Below are 16,721 nucleotides of genomic sequence, written 5' to 3'. Positions count from 1 at the left end.
TTAATAAAGCAAAAATAAAAACCCAGAGAGCTATTTAGCAGATTGCATTAAGGATGTCCAAATTGTGCCTAAGTTCCATCCATAGAACTCAGGTCTATCTAAAGCCCAAACTATGCTGAAAAGTAGACCTGATTTTCATTTGTCTATGATATAGGCATGCGTTATGCAAATGAATCAAAGGATGCCCATATTGAAGCCTCACCCAGACCACGCCCATTCCATGCCCGCGCCTATTCCATTAGACGTGAGTTTTCCCAATGGGCGTCCATGAAATTGTCATCTCCCTTTTAACCTCATCCAAATGGCTCACCACTTTCAGAATACCTCTCCCTCTCTCCACTGGTCAGGCTATATCCCCTGTTCCTTTCTCTCCATCCTCTAGCATCTTCTTATCCCAGCTCTCTTCCCTCCTGCTCTTCCAAGGGTCCATCTCCCCTCCTCTTACCCCTTCCCCCATGGTCTAACAATTTGCTCCCTCTTTTTTCTAATTGTTGTTCTTCCCTCCTCCCTTGATGCCTAACAATGAGATGGAGAAAAAAAAAGATTTCTTGCATCTCTCTCTCCCTTCCACCCACAGGCCTAACATTTCTCCCTTCCTTCCATCCCCAGGTCCAATTTCTCTCCCTTTCTCTTCCCAACTGCCCCATTCCATTTCTCTCCCTAACTGCTTCCCTCCCTCCTTCTCCCAGGTCTACCATCTCTCCCTTTCTCTTCCCAACAGTCCTCCCTTCAAGTATCTCTTTCCTCAGGTCCAACTTCTCTCCCTTCAGACCATTGCCCACCATCTCTCTATTTCCAGCCTCATAAGCTCCCCTCCCCCCATGCCCAGTCTGGCATTTATTTTAATACTTTCCCCCTTTGTACTTTAAAAAAAAAATTAGTCCAGGGGGCTTTCTTGGCCCAGCAAGCTCTCCCTCTTCTCTCCACACCAGACTGATGTCGCCCTCACTTTCTTTCTCACTGAAAAATCCGCTAGCCTTAGCAGTGATTCAGAAATATTGGCCGCAGTTCCTCTTCTTGCTTTCAGTCTGTTATGGGTCTGTTCCCTAATGACACAACTTCCTGTTTCCGCCCGGGTGGACCGCAGCAGACGGAGGTGAGTGCTGACATCGGACCTGTGTGAAGAGAAGGGGGAAGACATGCTGGACAATGGGGTCCCCCAGAGCCTGGGGGCCCAGGGCAACTGCTCTGTATGCTCCCCCCTAATGCTGGCCCTGCCGATAGCGCTGATAGACATATGCAGTGCTGTACATCAACACATTTAAGAGACAGTCCCTGCTCAGTACAGCTTACAATCTAAATTAAGAAACAAGACAAGTAGAAGCTTAGGGAATTTCTTGGGAGTGTTTAGGGTGAGGGAGATAGGGCCCGATTCTGTATAGGACACCTGATTTCAGCAGCCACCTAAGCAGCTTTTGAGAATCGCATACAGGCATTCTGTATAGAATTATGTCTGTCCTAACGGACAGATATCTAACCACCCTGATTCTCTAATCGGCGTCTGTCACAAACGCCGTTTAGAGAATCACGTTTCCGCTGAGCTGATTGCAGCAAGGGAATCTCCCTGCTGTGATCAGCTGTGCGGCAGCAATAGGGAACCCCTGAACTCCACCACACTGTCCATGGTAGGAGGGATGCCCACTCCCTCCTTCCGCAAACCATGAACGAATCCCAGCTCTAAAGAGATGAGGTTTGTGTGGGGCTGGGGTTGGGGGAGTGGATCAAGATGGGGCCATGGGGTGGTGGCGGGGCAGAATGGGACGGTGCCACTTGTCCTCTTTTTCCCAGTCTAAAATCTGGTAACTCTAACCTCTACTCTTCTGTTTTTCTGTGGTTGCCATATGTAAAGGACTGGGTTTTTTTTCCCCTACGTTGTGGGAGCTTATGCAAGCATGAGGCAGAAGAGCTGTATCACAAATAGACCAGGTTATTTTTATGGGCTCCACAGTATTGATAGCCAAAGGTCAAGTGAATATGTAATGAGTTTTAATGAGATAGTGACTAAATCTACTACTATAGGCTGGTACTTATAGTAGAATCCCCACACTGTTAAACCTAAGACCATTATAAAAAGCAAATTAAAAAGAACAAATCTAAGACCATTTCTAAAGTTCAACCAATTTACTCTCATGCCAGAACCTCTGTCTAAAACAGTAATTCCCAGACTGTGGATTGATACTCCAAATAGACTCGTATCATTAACAGAGGTAGACTTTTGTGGATGGGAAGAGTTAATATTTTGTGCTTGAACAAGAAAACACACCTTAGAATTAGTTTTAGACAGAACTGTAGAGGTAGCCAACAAAGGAAGGGAGAAAACAACAGCAACTTGTTCTTCAGCATGAAGTAGCAAGGGGTACGTTCCAGATTAAGAAAGGCTGGAGGCTGAGAAATTTCTACCTGTTGTAAAATTCTGAAGCAAGGACATCTGTATGCTGTTTTTCTGATCCTTGTTTATCACAAACTTGTTTTGACAGTTTATGCTTATAAATGCAGGTGTCTTGCTGATTGTAATTTGCAAAATAGTCAAACTAGAAAGACATTATTCTGATCTCCTTCCCTTGCCTGTAATATCATTGTTCAAAAAAGTGAAAAAAGCAATCACTTAATAATGACTTGCTAGACTCATTAGGCTCAATATTCAGACCACGGGAGCTAGCTATCAGCCGTGGCGGCGGCAAACCTGGAAATTCAATACTGGCGCCCTATCTGGTGACTGGAGCTGAATTTCTGGTCTATGTGCATCTGTTTCACAAAGCCTACCAAACTGATATTCATCAGCTGACTGACTAAGTCATAGTGGCCAAAGATAGCCCTGCTATTTAGGCAGGTTTATCTTGTCGCTAGACTTAGTCGGTGAACCAATAAATAATGGCACTAACTAGCTATATTGTGTGGCATAGCTGGTGACCAGGCTTGTGCAGATAAGGACAAAGCTTGCAGGGACGGGGCAGGGATAGGATGGAGATAGATTCCATGGAGACGGGGACAAATTTTCCCCCATGTCATTCTCTGCCCCACAAAACCTGAGACACTTCGTCTCCTCTCTTTTCCCTCATCCCTTCCCTCCCTCTACAGAATGTGTACCTTTAATGATAGTGGGGGGTCACACGCAGGTGGGAGCCATGTCAATCGCAGTTGGAGGCAGCAGAAAAGGCCGCAACTTTGCCTGAGCTTGATGTGTCTGGAGGGCCTCTAGTCTGAGCATGTACAGATGTGATGACATCACGCACATGTGTGGATGCCCTCCAGAGGCATCCCAGAGCTTGGGCACAGCTGGGGCTTCAATGAATTGCAAACAAGCCTTCAACGAATTGCAACCTACCCCCGGATCACTGGTACCTGCGGCGGGACTGTTGAGAACCATGACTGATGTGGTTCTCACCCTCTGGTGACCCCCGCTGCCCACTCTAAGGTAAGAAAAAAAAATTTAGGCTGGACTTAAAGTGGAAAATTCTATAAATGGCACCCTACCAGCGCCTAAGTTAATTGAGAAATGCTGTTTAAAATGGTAAAAAAATGAAAGCACCGGCCAGCGCCTAAATAAAAGATGCCGAAATCGCACCTGTGTACTTTACGGTACATAAGTGCCACTATGGGCATGGCTAACACCAGAAGTGGTGTTAACCGCCATAAAGCACCTATATAGGCATGATTCACAACAAAGATAGGTGCCAGAAATGTAGGCCAGACCTTCTCTCCGATGTCAGAATTGACGTCGGCAGTAAGGCTTTTGTGCCGACGGCGTGCAATCACTGCACCCGCCTGGCCTTTCCCTTCCTCTATTTGCGGCGGCAAGTGCGCGATGAGTAGCAGCAGCAGCGGTGGCAGGTGAGAAACCTTGATCTAAATAAAGAAACGGGGGTGGGGGTATTCGCTCCATAGGACGCACCCTTTTTTCCACCCACTTTTTTGGGGAAAAAGCGCATCTTATGGAGTGAAAAATATGAAGGAAAGAGAAAAAGAAGACTGGAAGAGAATCCTTAAAAGAAGGAACTTGAGGACAAAGAGAAACAAGATCAGGTAGAGACAGAAAACTGGTGCTAAACTACACATAGAAAGGTTGGAGAATTGTTTAAATTCTTATGAGCGTTGGAACTAATACTTCTGCGGCTGGCGATAAAAAAGCCTAACGCAGCTTCATAAAAGGGGAGGGGTAAGATTTTAGTAAAGATTTATTTGCCAGTTGGTCTGGATCAAGGGTAGGCAATAGCTATATTTTGCTCTTCTCCTCCTGCCTGCCCTGTAGTCACTAGAATCAATAAATTATTTTAGTGGGAGGACATGGGGGAGGAAGAAGGGATTGTGCCAGTATTTGATGCCATAATCTGAAAAATATTTTTAAAATTGTTTCTCTTTGGCAGCTTTGAAATGCAGAGACCTATGATTGAGTCACAAAAATAAAACTGTCAGTTCTTTGTCACATCTTATGGAGACAGTGGTATGGGACTAAGTGAGCTCATTATGCTGTATAGTCCCAAAGAAATAGCAAGGCAGAAGCAGGTAAAGGTTATAGGAGAGATGGGTGGAGTTTATAAGGGGTAAGGAGTTCTTGGTTTGGTCATCCTTCCGTCTCAGCTACTAAGCTCTGGCTTTCCATTCTCACTCCTAGCACAGCTTTGCTACAGCAGTAATATAGCCATGGGGGGAGGGGGAACTGGACACTCCCCACTTTAGGCTTAGGCTCCTCCAGGACTCCAGCATTCCCTTTTATGTAGCTGGCAGGGAGCTACCGCTTCCCACTGTTTCCTTCCTGCTCCAAGCATGCCAGGAATAGGATAGTAAACTGGCAATGAGTTGGGATTGGGAAGAAAGGCTGGTGGGAGTTGTAGTACAACCCCCTAGGATTTCTTTTTTTAATTTATTTATTTATCAAATTTTCAATTTTTACAAGCGTATATCTTGACAACGAAAATAGAATTACAAATTAAAATAAATTATAATAAGAGTCAATATCCACCAAAATTAACATTTGATAACTCTATTAAACCTCATTATATAGGGAATTAGAAGGACTAGGGCAAGATGTTGAAAAGATAGGAAATAATTCAAAAATACTATCAAGAAAGGCTAGATTACAATAAGTGGAACTGTTAAGCCTCTTAAATTCCAACTTATTTCGCATTTGAAGGGGTAGATATAGCTATTGGGGCTGGAGGTTTCCTTGCTTTCAAGAAATTTTTCAAATGTTCAAAATTAAAGAATGCAAAGGATTTCTCCTCCATTTTAACAATGAATTTGCATGGGAACTGCAGGAAAAAAAGTCCCTTTGAGATCCAATACCAGGGGTTTAAGAGCCAAGAAGACCTTTCTCCTCTGTTGAGTGGACATACAAAGGTCAGAATATCTCAAAACTGAAATTATTCATAAATTTTTCATCTTTAAATCTGAAATACATTCGAAATATCCAATTCCTATCATATTCTAACGCAAATGTAGCAATTAGCGTTGCTGTATTTGAAATTAATTCAGAGCTCTCCAGTAAGTCAGTAATATCTAAACTGGCCTGTTGGTTATGCAACAAAGGTAATTTTTTCAGTGGACTACCCAAGGAAATATAATATGCTTTTGTTATTGGGGGCATAGATTCAGCGGGGATTTTCAAGACCTCTTTGAAATATTTCTTTAACATCTCAATTGGTTGAAAAATAGAAGATTGTGGAAAATTCAAAAACCTAAAATTCAAACATCTCTCATAGTTTTCCAGTCTTTCCATTCTCTGGTGAATATCCAAATTATCCTTTACCAAAGCAGTTTGAACTTTCTTAACCCCTTCTATAATTCCACAAAATTCCTTTACTTGGGAGTCCACCTTTACAATAAAGTCCCCAATTTGTTTAGTATAAGTTTGTACCACCTCTGGGAGTTGGAAAATCTTATCTAAATGTTCAGTCAATTTTTCCTCCATAACCATAACAGCCTCCCATACCTCTTCCAAAGTTATTTTCTCCGGTCTTGTGTTCAACTTAATGGAGGTCTTAATCCCAGCATCCACAGTGTTGGTTGCTATGTAGTCAGGCCTCAGGGGCAATCTCCCTGACCATCCTCCTACTGCTCCTTCACAGATTTCCCCAGCTGGTTGTAACATCTCTTTGGAAGGAGAAGAAAGAAATGATGACCCAGAAACAAAGTTTCCATCGGCAACCTCTCCGGTATCTGCGGGGCTTCCCATCAACTTCTCAGCTTCACTTCCGGAGTCTCGCGGTCTTCAGGGCTCAGCGTGGTTTCTGCCACGCTGCAGGCGAAATCTCCTGTCTGCTGCTCGCCTTCTCCCTGTGGACTTTCAGGCTTAACTGGTAAGAGAAAGCTCTCCAGCAGCTGTTGTATCGACACCGGTGAGGGAGACGGTTCGACTGGGAACAAACGCAGCTTCCCTTTCCTCTTCACCATGTTGTTTTTCAGCAGTGTCCAACACTTGCCAGAGCGTCCTCTCACTGAACCGCCATCTTCCTCCTGGAATTTCTTTTACCTATAAGTCTAACTTGTGTGGCACCACCTGCTGTGCTCTTTACTTAAAGACAGCCTGGCCAGTTGTGTTACAACTCACCATGCCTTAATTTCCTTTACATTGACTTGATAATTTGTGTCCAGTTGAACAGCCTCAATCATTTTGAAAAGTTGGCTCCTATGACATATACACACACACAATATATTCTGTAGGATATACAGAATATATACACATATATACACACATATACAGTAGGATGCAGATTATCTGCACTAACCTTGACAGAGAGCAATCCGAATAATTGAAAATCCAGATGATTGGACATTCCTTTTGGAGTGTATGGATATGAGCGTGCGTGAGTGTGGTTGGGGGATCAAAAGTTGGTAATATGCAGTTTGGATGAGAGAAATGGGAAAGGCAGTGGAATTGCAAGGAGAAGGATTGGTTAGTAGAATAGTAAAGGGGGTTGATTGGAGAAGGCTGTTGTGAGGAGTTTTGGTAGGCTTCAGGCATTTAGGTGGTGGTTGGGATGTGTAAGAGGTTAAAAGGGTTTTCCTCTTTAGAAATGCTGTTGTGCCACTGGGCAGCAGAGGGTGTTGGGTAATTAGGAAGAACTATGTGTCCCAGAGTTCCCTGCATTGTACAGCTCAGTGCTGAGTCAGAGGGGTGGGACTCAAGTAGAGAGATGTATTTCTGTTCAAAGAGATCTCAGGGAGAGAAATTCTCCATGAAGAGACTTCCCAAAGAGAAGTCTCAGAGATAGTAAGCTTCCCCAACTATAAGCCTTGGGAAGTCCTGACCTTCCCGGTGAGGTCCCTGAGAGAGAGAGAACTTCTGGTTTCCCTAGACATGAGCTATTGCAAAGCTCTGGGAAATGGAATAATGCTTATGAAGGATGAGTGAATCAGAATGGCTAAGTTAAACCAACCTTATTATATTAAGAATTGTGAACTATGTGTGGGTCTGGCTGGGACCAGCCCTTGAACCTTGCTTAAAGAACTATTTATCTATGAGCTGAGAAAGGATTTTGCCTTACTAGAGCCTGTGAGGAAACAGGCTCGTTTGTAATTAATAAAGGAAAAGTATTACGTGCAAAAGTGTGTGCTGTTTGGGTGACTGTGTGCCATGTCTCAGGAAAAGCTGTCCTGGACTTTACTACAGGCTGGTTGAAAGGCAGTTATACTGTTTGGGAAAAAAGTGGCTTGGGTTTGGGGTTGTAAAATTTTGTACCTGTGTAGGGGTATGAGGACAGTGAGGCTGCTCTGGTCTTGGAAGGTGTTTTTAGGGGGCTGCTTGGGTTTGCAACAGTTTTCCCGTGACGGAACTTTGTTCTGGCATTTTTTTTTAATTCTTCTTGTGCGACATGCTTGCTTCCTGGCACTGCCGCTTCTGAACAGGATGTGCCTCCTGGGCGCTAGTACTGGCTTCGCATTTATGTATGGCCAAACTATTTGTGATTGATACAAAAATTTAAATAATAAAGAACAGAAGCAATCTGGATAATTAGACAGCCGGATAATCAGAGTTCGGATAATCAGCATTCTACTGTATATGTTTAGCAGTTACTTGGAAGGTGGGCACCTATGACAAAATCTACAATAATTTGGACAATTTGTTTGTTTTTGTTGAATTTTATATTCCACCATTTTTTCACTCAAAGAATAGTTAAGCTCTGGAATGCGTTGCCAGAGGATGTGATAAGAGCGGTTTAATGTAGCTGGTTTTAAAAAAGGTTTGGACAAGTTCCTGGAGGAAAAGTTCATAAACTGCTGTTGAGACAGACATGGGACAAGCCACTGCTTGCCATGGATCGGTGGCAAGGAATGCTGCTGCTATTTGGGGTTTTGCCAGGTACTAATGACTTGGATTGGCCTCCGTGAAGACGGGATACTGGGCTAGATAGACCATTGATTTGATCCAGTAAGGCTAATCTTATGTTCTTAACAAAACAAATAAGGTAAAAGGTTAATTAATTGAGAATCAGAAGGACAAAAGAGAAAGGGAAGGGAGGACAACTAGACCCTAATGCAAGGGAAATCCTCAATGGCTAAAGTACAGGCAGTCAAATAGTCTCATCTGGACCCTTGTCTTAAATTTAGAAACTGTTTAACAGGACAATAATTATCACTGCAAACATGGTTAGTTCTTTAATGTTTTAAGTCTGTATCTTGGAATAGAGTGTATTTACACTCCATGGTGCTGACTTCATACTGTATTTTATTTTATTGCACTTATATTTATGTCTACAGGAGAGGTGTGCATGGCAATATATGGCTGTTTTAAATAGGATTATATGTGTGCAGTTATAGGTGAGCAATTATATACAGTAGTGTGTATGTTACTTTTTTTTTTCACAGGTGCTTTTTGTTATTATATATTTGTTATTTTCCTCTCAGTTTTGAAACATGATAGTTCTCAATCCAATATAATCTTATTTTCTTGGAGTGGTCTAAAATTGGTGAATTTCTATGAAGAGGAAGAGAATTTCATGGTCTATTTGATTTACATAGTTTATATATATAGTAGATTTACATAATTTACATAGTTTATATATATATATAGTAGGTTTAAGGGCTCCTTTTATGAAGGTGCGCTAGCATTTTTAGCGCACGCACCGGATTAGTGTGCGCTGGCCGAAAAACTATTCCGCGCGTTAAGGCCCTAACGCACCTTTGTAAAAGGAGCCCTAAATGTAATTTGAATGTTTCTCTGTACCTTCCTTGGTGCTACATAGAAACATAGAAGATGACGGCAGAAAAGGGCCATAGCCCATCAAGTCTGCCCACTCTAATGACCCACCCTCTTGGTTTGGTATTCTAATGCTTCATTGTTTTGTGGGAGTTATCTCATTGGGAGGTTTTTAAATTGTTGGAGTTTTAAGTAATGTTAGAAGGCAGATGGTGTGGTTATATTTATTTTGTTTTCTTTCATTTGCTGCTACCTTTTCTAGCTTATTGACCCACGTGAGTGGTCATTTAATATAGTTTATATTTTGCGTACATCTTTATTGGTCCTGAGGGCTGTGATTTTATATTGCTATACTTATTTCCTTCTTTTTATTTTTCTTATCTAACTAGAGAGTGTCTTGTTATGACATTAACTTGCCTTATGTTTAATGTGAAGGGCTTGAACAATATGATTAAGAGAAGGAAGGTATTTGATTCTATTTCTAAATTTAGTCCAGATCTTGTGGTGTTACAGGAAACATACCTATCTACTGCTGAATCTAGGAAACTTAAAACTTCATGGTCTCTACCTGTATTCTTCTCACCAGCTGTTGGTATTAAAAATGGTGTAGCTACGTTAATTCGTGATCGAACAGATAGTTCAGTAATATCGCATTTAAATGATATGGATGGTAGATGGATTAAAGTGAATCTGCTGGTAAATGGAAAAAAAAAATTAGAATAAGAACCTTCCACACATGGAGGTACGGACAATGTGTAAGGGCCGGAAAAGAAACACAAGAATGGCGAATGATATTTCATCTTAATTTTGTACAAGAAGGAATGACTGGAAGGTTAGCTTGAGATGAACTTAAGGATCCCTGAGGATGATAAGGAATCTGTGCTGAGTTCATGTATGCAGGAACACCAGAATAGAAAGTACCATATGCTGGCATCAATATTTTAAACCTAATCCTTGTGAGAGCTAATGTTCAATGAGAAGTAGTGTAACATGATCTGATTTTTTAGTATTATAGATCAATTTTACTGCTTTGTTCTGAAGTAACTGGATACATATCAAATTAACCTCAGGGACACCAGCCCGTAGTGAAGTACAATAATCCATTCTATTGACTACTAAAACCTTTAGAGCCTTGAGGTCCGAGAAGAGCGAACAAGGATTTTTTGGGGGGGCTAGTAGAAAAATATATAGAGTAAATTAAAGATTGCAGACAAACAAAACACCCAAAAACTGAAATTGCCTAGATGGAATCTCATACCCAGAAAGACAGTAATGAGGGCCCCATTTTAGCAAACCATAATACCTCCTAATTTTGAAGGGCTCAGTGTTAATTTATGTAATGTAATGGGAGCCAGTTCGACATATGCACCAACTGGCTAGTGACAATCTGGCTTAAGATCATGACCTAACAATCACTAGCTATGAGTACCTGGATATTATCAGTATAAAGAGAATCTAATCTAATTCTTAGTCATAAACCGAATCGTCTCCTAAATGCAGGAGCTTGATTCGGTTTATATAATTAGATCACTCATATTCAGGTTTGAATAAGGGTGACAAGTGATTCCAAAAATATATTAAACAAAGTTGGTGCCAGAATTAATCCCTGAGGGACTTCACAAAACAAATTATAAATAGCTGAACAGGCCATATCTGATTAAACCTGGAAAGTGTGTTCCAAGAGATAGGACTAAAATCAACTAAGGGCAGGAACAGCTAGGCTGATTTCTATTAGCCTAGCCAGAAATGATCAGCAATATCAAATGCTGCACTCTCAACTCAAGTAGAATCAGAAGGACTTCTTCCCCATATCTAAGTGAATACAAATTTCATTGTGCGTAGCAAAAACAGAGACTCAGTGCAGTGGCCTTTACCTAAGATTGACTAAAATGAAAAGTTGTTAAGAGTTACAGAATTTCAGCTGTACCACAACTTTCTTGGTTATATTAACCACAAAGGGTGGATTGATGATAGGGAAGTAATTAATTGGCTATGAAGGATCCAGATTACATTTGTTGAGCAGTGGACATATAATTGACTCGGACTGGTATTAACCAGATGCAAAAGGGGAGAGAGAGGCAAACCAGAAAGGCCTGCACAACACAGAAGGAGGAATGAAGTCTGGAAATAAAGAATCATGGTTCACAAAAGTGAGCACAATTGAGTCTATATTTGAATTGTGAGCTTAGATGGCAACTTCAGCAGTTGGAACCTAGGACAATACCAGGTGGACTTTAGTCTATGGCCCAGAAATATTAAAGAAGAGACAAGTTAATTTATTCATGTATTTTTAATGATAATAACTAATGAGCAGACCGGATGGACCCTTCAGGCCTCTATCTGCCGTCATATACTATGTTTAAACTTTATAAGGAATACACTGGGAAGATTAACTCTGGCATCTATTGCACACTAGCCATCAACCTTCCATCCAGCCTCGTCTCACCAGCTCAGGAAGTACAAGCATCTAATTGGTAGAGAGGACTAGCAGTCTATGTTCCGAAGAGTAATATTGGCAATCCAGACCAAGGTATATTCCCAGACAGAACTGGATGCACAATGCAGATATCAAGAAGTGTTAGTTCAATTAATGTTTTCTGAAGTTAATTTACACAATGATATGAGTCTCTACTGGCCCTTAATGTTCTATAAAGCACGCTGCATTAGCGTACTAGGCAACCATATGATCAGTGGAGTGCACATTGTGCTAGTAACACCAAAATGAGGTTGATGAATCTAAGGAGCATTCAAACCACAGATACCATGCTAAAGGTACTCATTTACCATTGGTTTCTCATTTTAGTTCAAATTCTATTGGAAAGAGTATAGGGTAGGTTCAGGGCCTGAATAACTGAAGTGCTTGAGATTACTATTGTGGGGTGATGGTTCAGAACTGAGTGTACTGTCATAGGTGGGTGGACAGAAACAGCAAGGATGAAATGAGGTGCACTCTGGCAGAGGTTTATGTAGCCAAGAAATAGAATATTTGAATTTTCAAGAATGTCTGAGGACTTCGCAGAAGTAAACGGTAGCCCTGTTCCAGAACAGACTGCAAAGACAGGCTGTAATGTAAAATCTGGCTATCGCTCATAGTTTTCTAAATGCAAAGTGAGTTACAATGCAATTAAAGGAGTCTACAAAATGCAATGGATGCATAAAAGCAACTGTTTCATGTGGTATGATTTTGAGAGAGCTGACTTGAACTTTCCACTTTTCAGCCATTTCGGTAAAGATTAAGGAGATGTCTAATGGAAAGGTGTGCATATTTTTAAATTTATTTATTTACTCATTTATTTAAAAAAAAAAAAAACAAACTTATAGTCTGCCTAAACACTAAGGGGTTCATAATAATAAAAAAAAAACATCTAAAAAGTGTCCTAAATGGCTACTTGGACGATCAAAAAGCCTGATCGTCCAAGTACCCATAACCAAAGCTGTTTTTTAGACATATCTAAAAACAGCTTAGGCCTTTCCCCTGCCTCTAAACGCACAGAGAGAAACGAGGCGTGTTTAGAGGAGGGGAAAGGGCGGGCAGTGGGCGGGAGGTAGGCCGACCTACACCTAGGCGTACAAAAGGTATAACCAAAACTGTAGGCAGGTTGCCTAGTCGGCACTTAGACCTTTTTTGACTTAGACAAAGTCAAACCAGGTCTAAGTGCCGAAAAAGGGGCCGCTGAGCTGATTGTGGCTGCTGCGATCAGCTCAGCGGCCCCAGCAACCTGCCTACCCCTCCACCGCAAGCATCGCGGCAGGAGAGATGCTTCATCTCCCCTACCGCGATGCCATCACTCCTCTATCCGAACTGCCGCGACCCGTGGCAGGAGAGATGCTCTATCTCTCCTGCTGCAGGTCGCGGCAGTTCGGGTAGAGAAGTGATGCCATCGCAGTAGGGGAGATGAGGCATCTCTCCTGCCGCGATGCATCACCCCCCCACACACACACAACATTGGGGCAAGAGGGAGCCCAAGCCCTCTTGCCCCGTCGAACCGCGACCCCCCCCGACAACATTGGGGCATGAGGGAGCCCAAGCCCTCTTACCCCGTGGCAGCCACGGCACCCCTGACGATATCGGGGCAAGAGGGAGCCCAAGCCCTCTTGCCCTGGTGACCCCCCCCCCTCCAACAGGAATGGGCCAGGAGAGAGCCCAAGCTCTCCTGGCCCCGGCGACCCCCTACCCCCCCACCCCCCACTACAATACGAGCAGGAGGGATCCCAGGCCCTCCTGCCCTCGACACAACCCCCCTCCCCCCAACGACTGCCCCTCCCAGAACCCCTGATCGGCCCCTCCCACCGACCCGCAACCCCCCCGGCCGACCCCACGACCCCCCCACCCCCCTTCCCCGTATCTTTCACATTGGACAAACGGACGGGTGCCAAGCCCGCCCGTCCGGCAGGCCAGCCGGGTCCAGAATGGGGCTGGATTGGCCCAGGTGACAGAAACCCCGCCAACAGGTGGGGCCTGAGGCGCCTAGGCCAATCAGAATAGGCCCGGGAGCCTTAGACCCCTCCTGGGCGTTTAGTAGAGTCAGGCCATAATCAAAACAAGGATGTTTATTTTGGTTATCGACACTTTCCCTGCTTCTGCTTTGAACGTTTAAGGACTTAGGCCAAAAAGGGACTTAGACGTTTTTTTGATTATGCCCCTCCACGCGGATTACAACCATACATACATAAAATATTCAATAAGCATAGTAATATTAAAATACAAACAAAATTTTAAATCGTATTTTGTTGCTTGTCTCTCTTATTTCCTACTATACAAATCTGCCTATGGGTCTCACAATTGAAATAAAAATATGTCTAAACACCAGCCCAAGTCAGCACTTGGATGACCTAAAAGACAGGTTGTCCAAGTAACAAGACATATACAGAGACTTTTTAGGCCTCTGAATCCCGCTGTGCGCCCGGTGCTGAAAGAGGTGTTTTTGAAGGAGTTGTTAGGGTGGAATGTGGGCCGACCTAGACTTAGTCGTACTGCAGGGATAATGGAAGGTTTTAGGAGGCTGCCTGGGCGGAACTTATACATTGTGACTTAGGCAAACTAAAAAAAGGTCTAAGTGCCCAGAAGTTATCCACAGTGACCAGATAACCACTGCAGGGACAAAGTACAGACCCCCCACACACTCCCCTAGTGATCACTGACCCCCCCCCCCCACACACACACACACACACAGCCATAAAATTCAGAATAAAAACATACGTACTTGCCTCTAGAACATCAGCACCTGGCATAGGAAAACCTAGTAGAGCTTCGCAGAGGTGGCTTAAGTAGTCTGGGGGGTGGGCTATTGAACCATAGAGAGAAGGAGCCAGGCCCATAAGCCACTCAAAGCACTGCATTCATGGTAAAAAATGTGAGTCCACCAAAACCTTCAAAAACCCTACTGTACTGCCATTCACCTGCAGTCATAAGGGCTATTGTGGTTGTAGACAGGTGGATATAGTAGGTTTTGATGGCTCACCCTGATCTATAAGGGTGGTGAGATGTTTATGTAGCACCCTTTTTGTTAAGTTCATAGCAGTGCCCTGTAAGGTGCCTCACTGTTCTCTTGCTATGTATGGATGGCTAGTCCATCACATTGCTGGCCCCTCCCATGTCCAAAATATCTTGTTCTAGGCAGTGGCGTACCAAGGGGGGGGGAGGGGCGGTCCGCCCCGGGTGCCAGCCCTGAGGGGGTGCTCCCGGCTTTCCTGTTCATTCCCCCCCCCACCCCCGAAGGACCGCTCGCCCCACTGACCTTCCTGCACTACCTGTGAAGCAGCCCGCAGCAGGATCGCGACGTCAGCGATCCCTGAGCTGCTTGGGCGCTGCTTCCTGCGCCGCAGTCCCGCTCCTCCTCTGACGTCAGAGGAGGGGCGGGACCGCGGCGCAGGAAGCAGCGCCTAAGCAGCGCAGGGATCGCTGATGTCGTGATTCTGCTGCAGCTGCTTCATAGGTGGTGCAGGAAGGTCAGTGGGGCGAGCGGTCCTTCGGGGGTGGTGGGGGGATTGAACGGCAAGGTCGGGAGCATCGGTAGTGCTGCTTCATAGGTGGTGCGGGGAGGCCAGGGGGCGAGCGGTCCTTTGGGGTGGGGCGGGCGGGCAGACAGGCAGGCTTTCAAGGGGGAGGGGGTGACAGGCAGGCAGGCAGGCCTTCAAGGGGGGACAGGCCTTCAAGTGGGGGGACAGGCAGGCCTTCAAGGGGGGGGACAGGCCTTCGGGGTGTGTGCAGACCTTCAAGGGGGAGGGACTGGCCTTCAAGGGGGGGGACAGGCCTTTGGGGGGGTGCAGGCCTTCAGGGGTGGTGCAGGACTTCGGGGTGGTGCAGGACTTCGGGGGGGTGCAGACCTTCAAGGGGGTGCAGGCCTTCAAGGGGGGGACAGGCAGGCAGGCCTTCAAGGGGGGGACAGGCCTACAAGGGGGTGGGACAGGCCTTCAAGGGGGGTGCAGGCCTTCGGGGGGGTGCAGGCCTTCTGGGGGTGCAGACCTTCAAGGGGGTGCAGGCCTTCAAGGGGGGGGACAGGCCTTCGGGGGGTGCAGGCCTTCAAGGGGGTGGACAGGCCTTCAAAGGGGGGGACAGGCAGGCAGGCCTACAAGGGGGGACAGGTCTACAAGGGGGAGACAGGCCTACAAGGGGGTGGGACAGGCCTTCAAGGGGGGGACAGGCCTTCAGGGGGGTGCAGGCCTTCGGGGGGGGTTCAGACCTTCAAGGGGGGGACAGGCCTTCAAGGGGGGACAGGCAGGCAGGCCTTCAAGGGGGGTGCAGGCCTTCAAGGGGGGACAGGCAGACCTTTAAGGGGGGACAGGCCTTTGGGGGGTACCCTGGTTTAGAAGTACACGGAGGGAAGGGGGTGTTCAAAGAGACGTGCATATGCCAAACTTTGGGGGGGAGGAAGAAATAATGGGTCTGAAAATAGAGGAGAGGGAGAGAGATGATGGACCATGGGATTTAGGGAGGGAAGGAACAGAAAGGGAGAGAAATTGGACACAAGGGATGGTGTGGAGGAGGGACAGAGATACTGGATAGGAGGGTAATTGGGTAAAGAAAGGGAGAGATGGTGGACTCTGGGGTGGTGGGGAAGGAGGGAGAGATGCCGGATGAAATGGTAGTTAAGAAAAGGTGGATCTGTGGAGGGAGATGAAAAAAAGGAAAGATACCAGTCTTCCTGGGGAGGGAAGGGAAATGGAAAGTGAGGACAGAGTTGGCAGATGGATGGTTAGCATGAAGAAAGAAGGAGACCCTGGCAAGCAAGTTATCAGAAGAAAACCAGAGCCTTGGACCAACAAGATTTGAAATATAACCAGACAACAAAAGGTAGAAAAATTAATTTTATTTTCTGTTTTGTGATTATAATATGTCAGATTTGAAATGTGTATCCTGCCAGAGCTGGTGTTGGACTGCAAACGTGAGCTAGGATTTAACAGAGAGAGGAAAAGTCCTTTTTGTTTCTTTATTTTATTTACACCACAGCGCCAGTGTGGTTAGGAGAAGCCAAAGGGGGTGAAAAAGCTATAAAACCCACCAGGAGTTTTGAAAAAAATCACCCAACTGGGCAGGAAAATCGAATTGAAAAACTAATTCAATAGGCTGAATCGAATTTTTTCC

At 44.8% G+C, this 16,721-nt stretch overlaps 1 protein-coding gene across 1 annotated transcript in view; it reads right to left on the bottom strand.

Annotated features, from left to right (window-relative positions):
- ASTN1 (astrotactin 1) overlaps positions 1-16,721 on the bottom strand; it is a 463,118-nt gene that overhangs the window by 392,227 nt on the left and 54,170 nt on the right. The window lies entirely within an intron of this gene.

This window comes from Geotrypetes seraphini, chromosome 12 (genome assembly GCF_902459505.1).
Source record: "Geotrypetes seraphini chromosome 12, aGeoSer1.1, whole genome shotgun sequence".
Taxonomy (NCBI): domain Eukaryota; kingdom Metazoa; phylum Chordata; class Amphibia; order Gymnophiona; family Dermophiidae; genus Geotrypetes; species Geotrypetes seraphini.
Note: the sequence above shows the minus strand (reverse complement) of the source record. Positions and strands in the feature narration are given on the sequence as shown.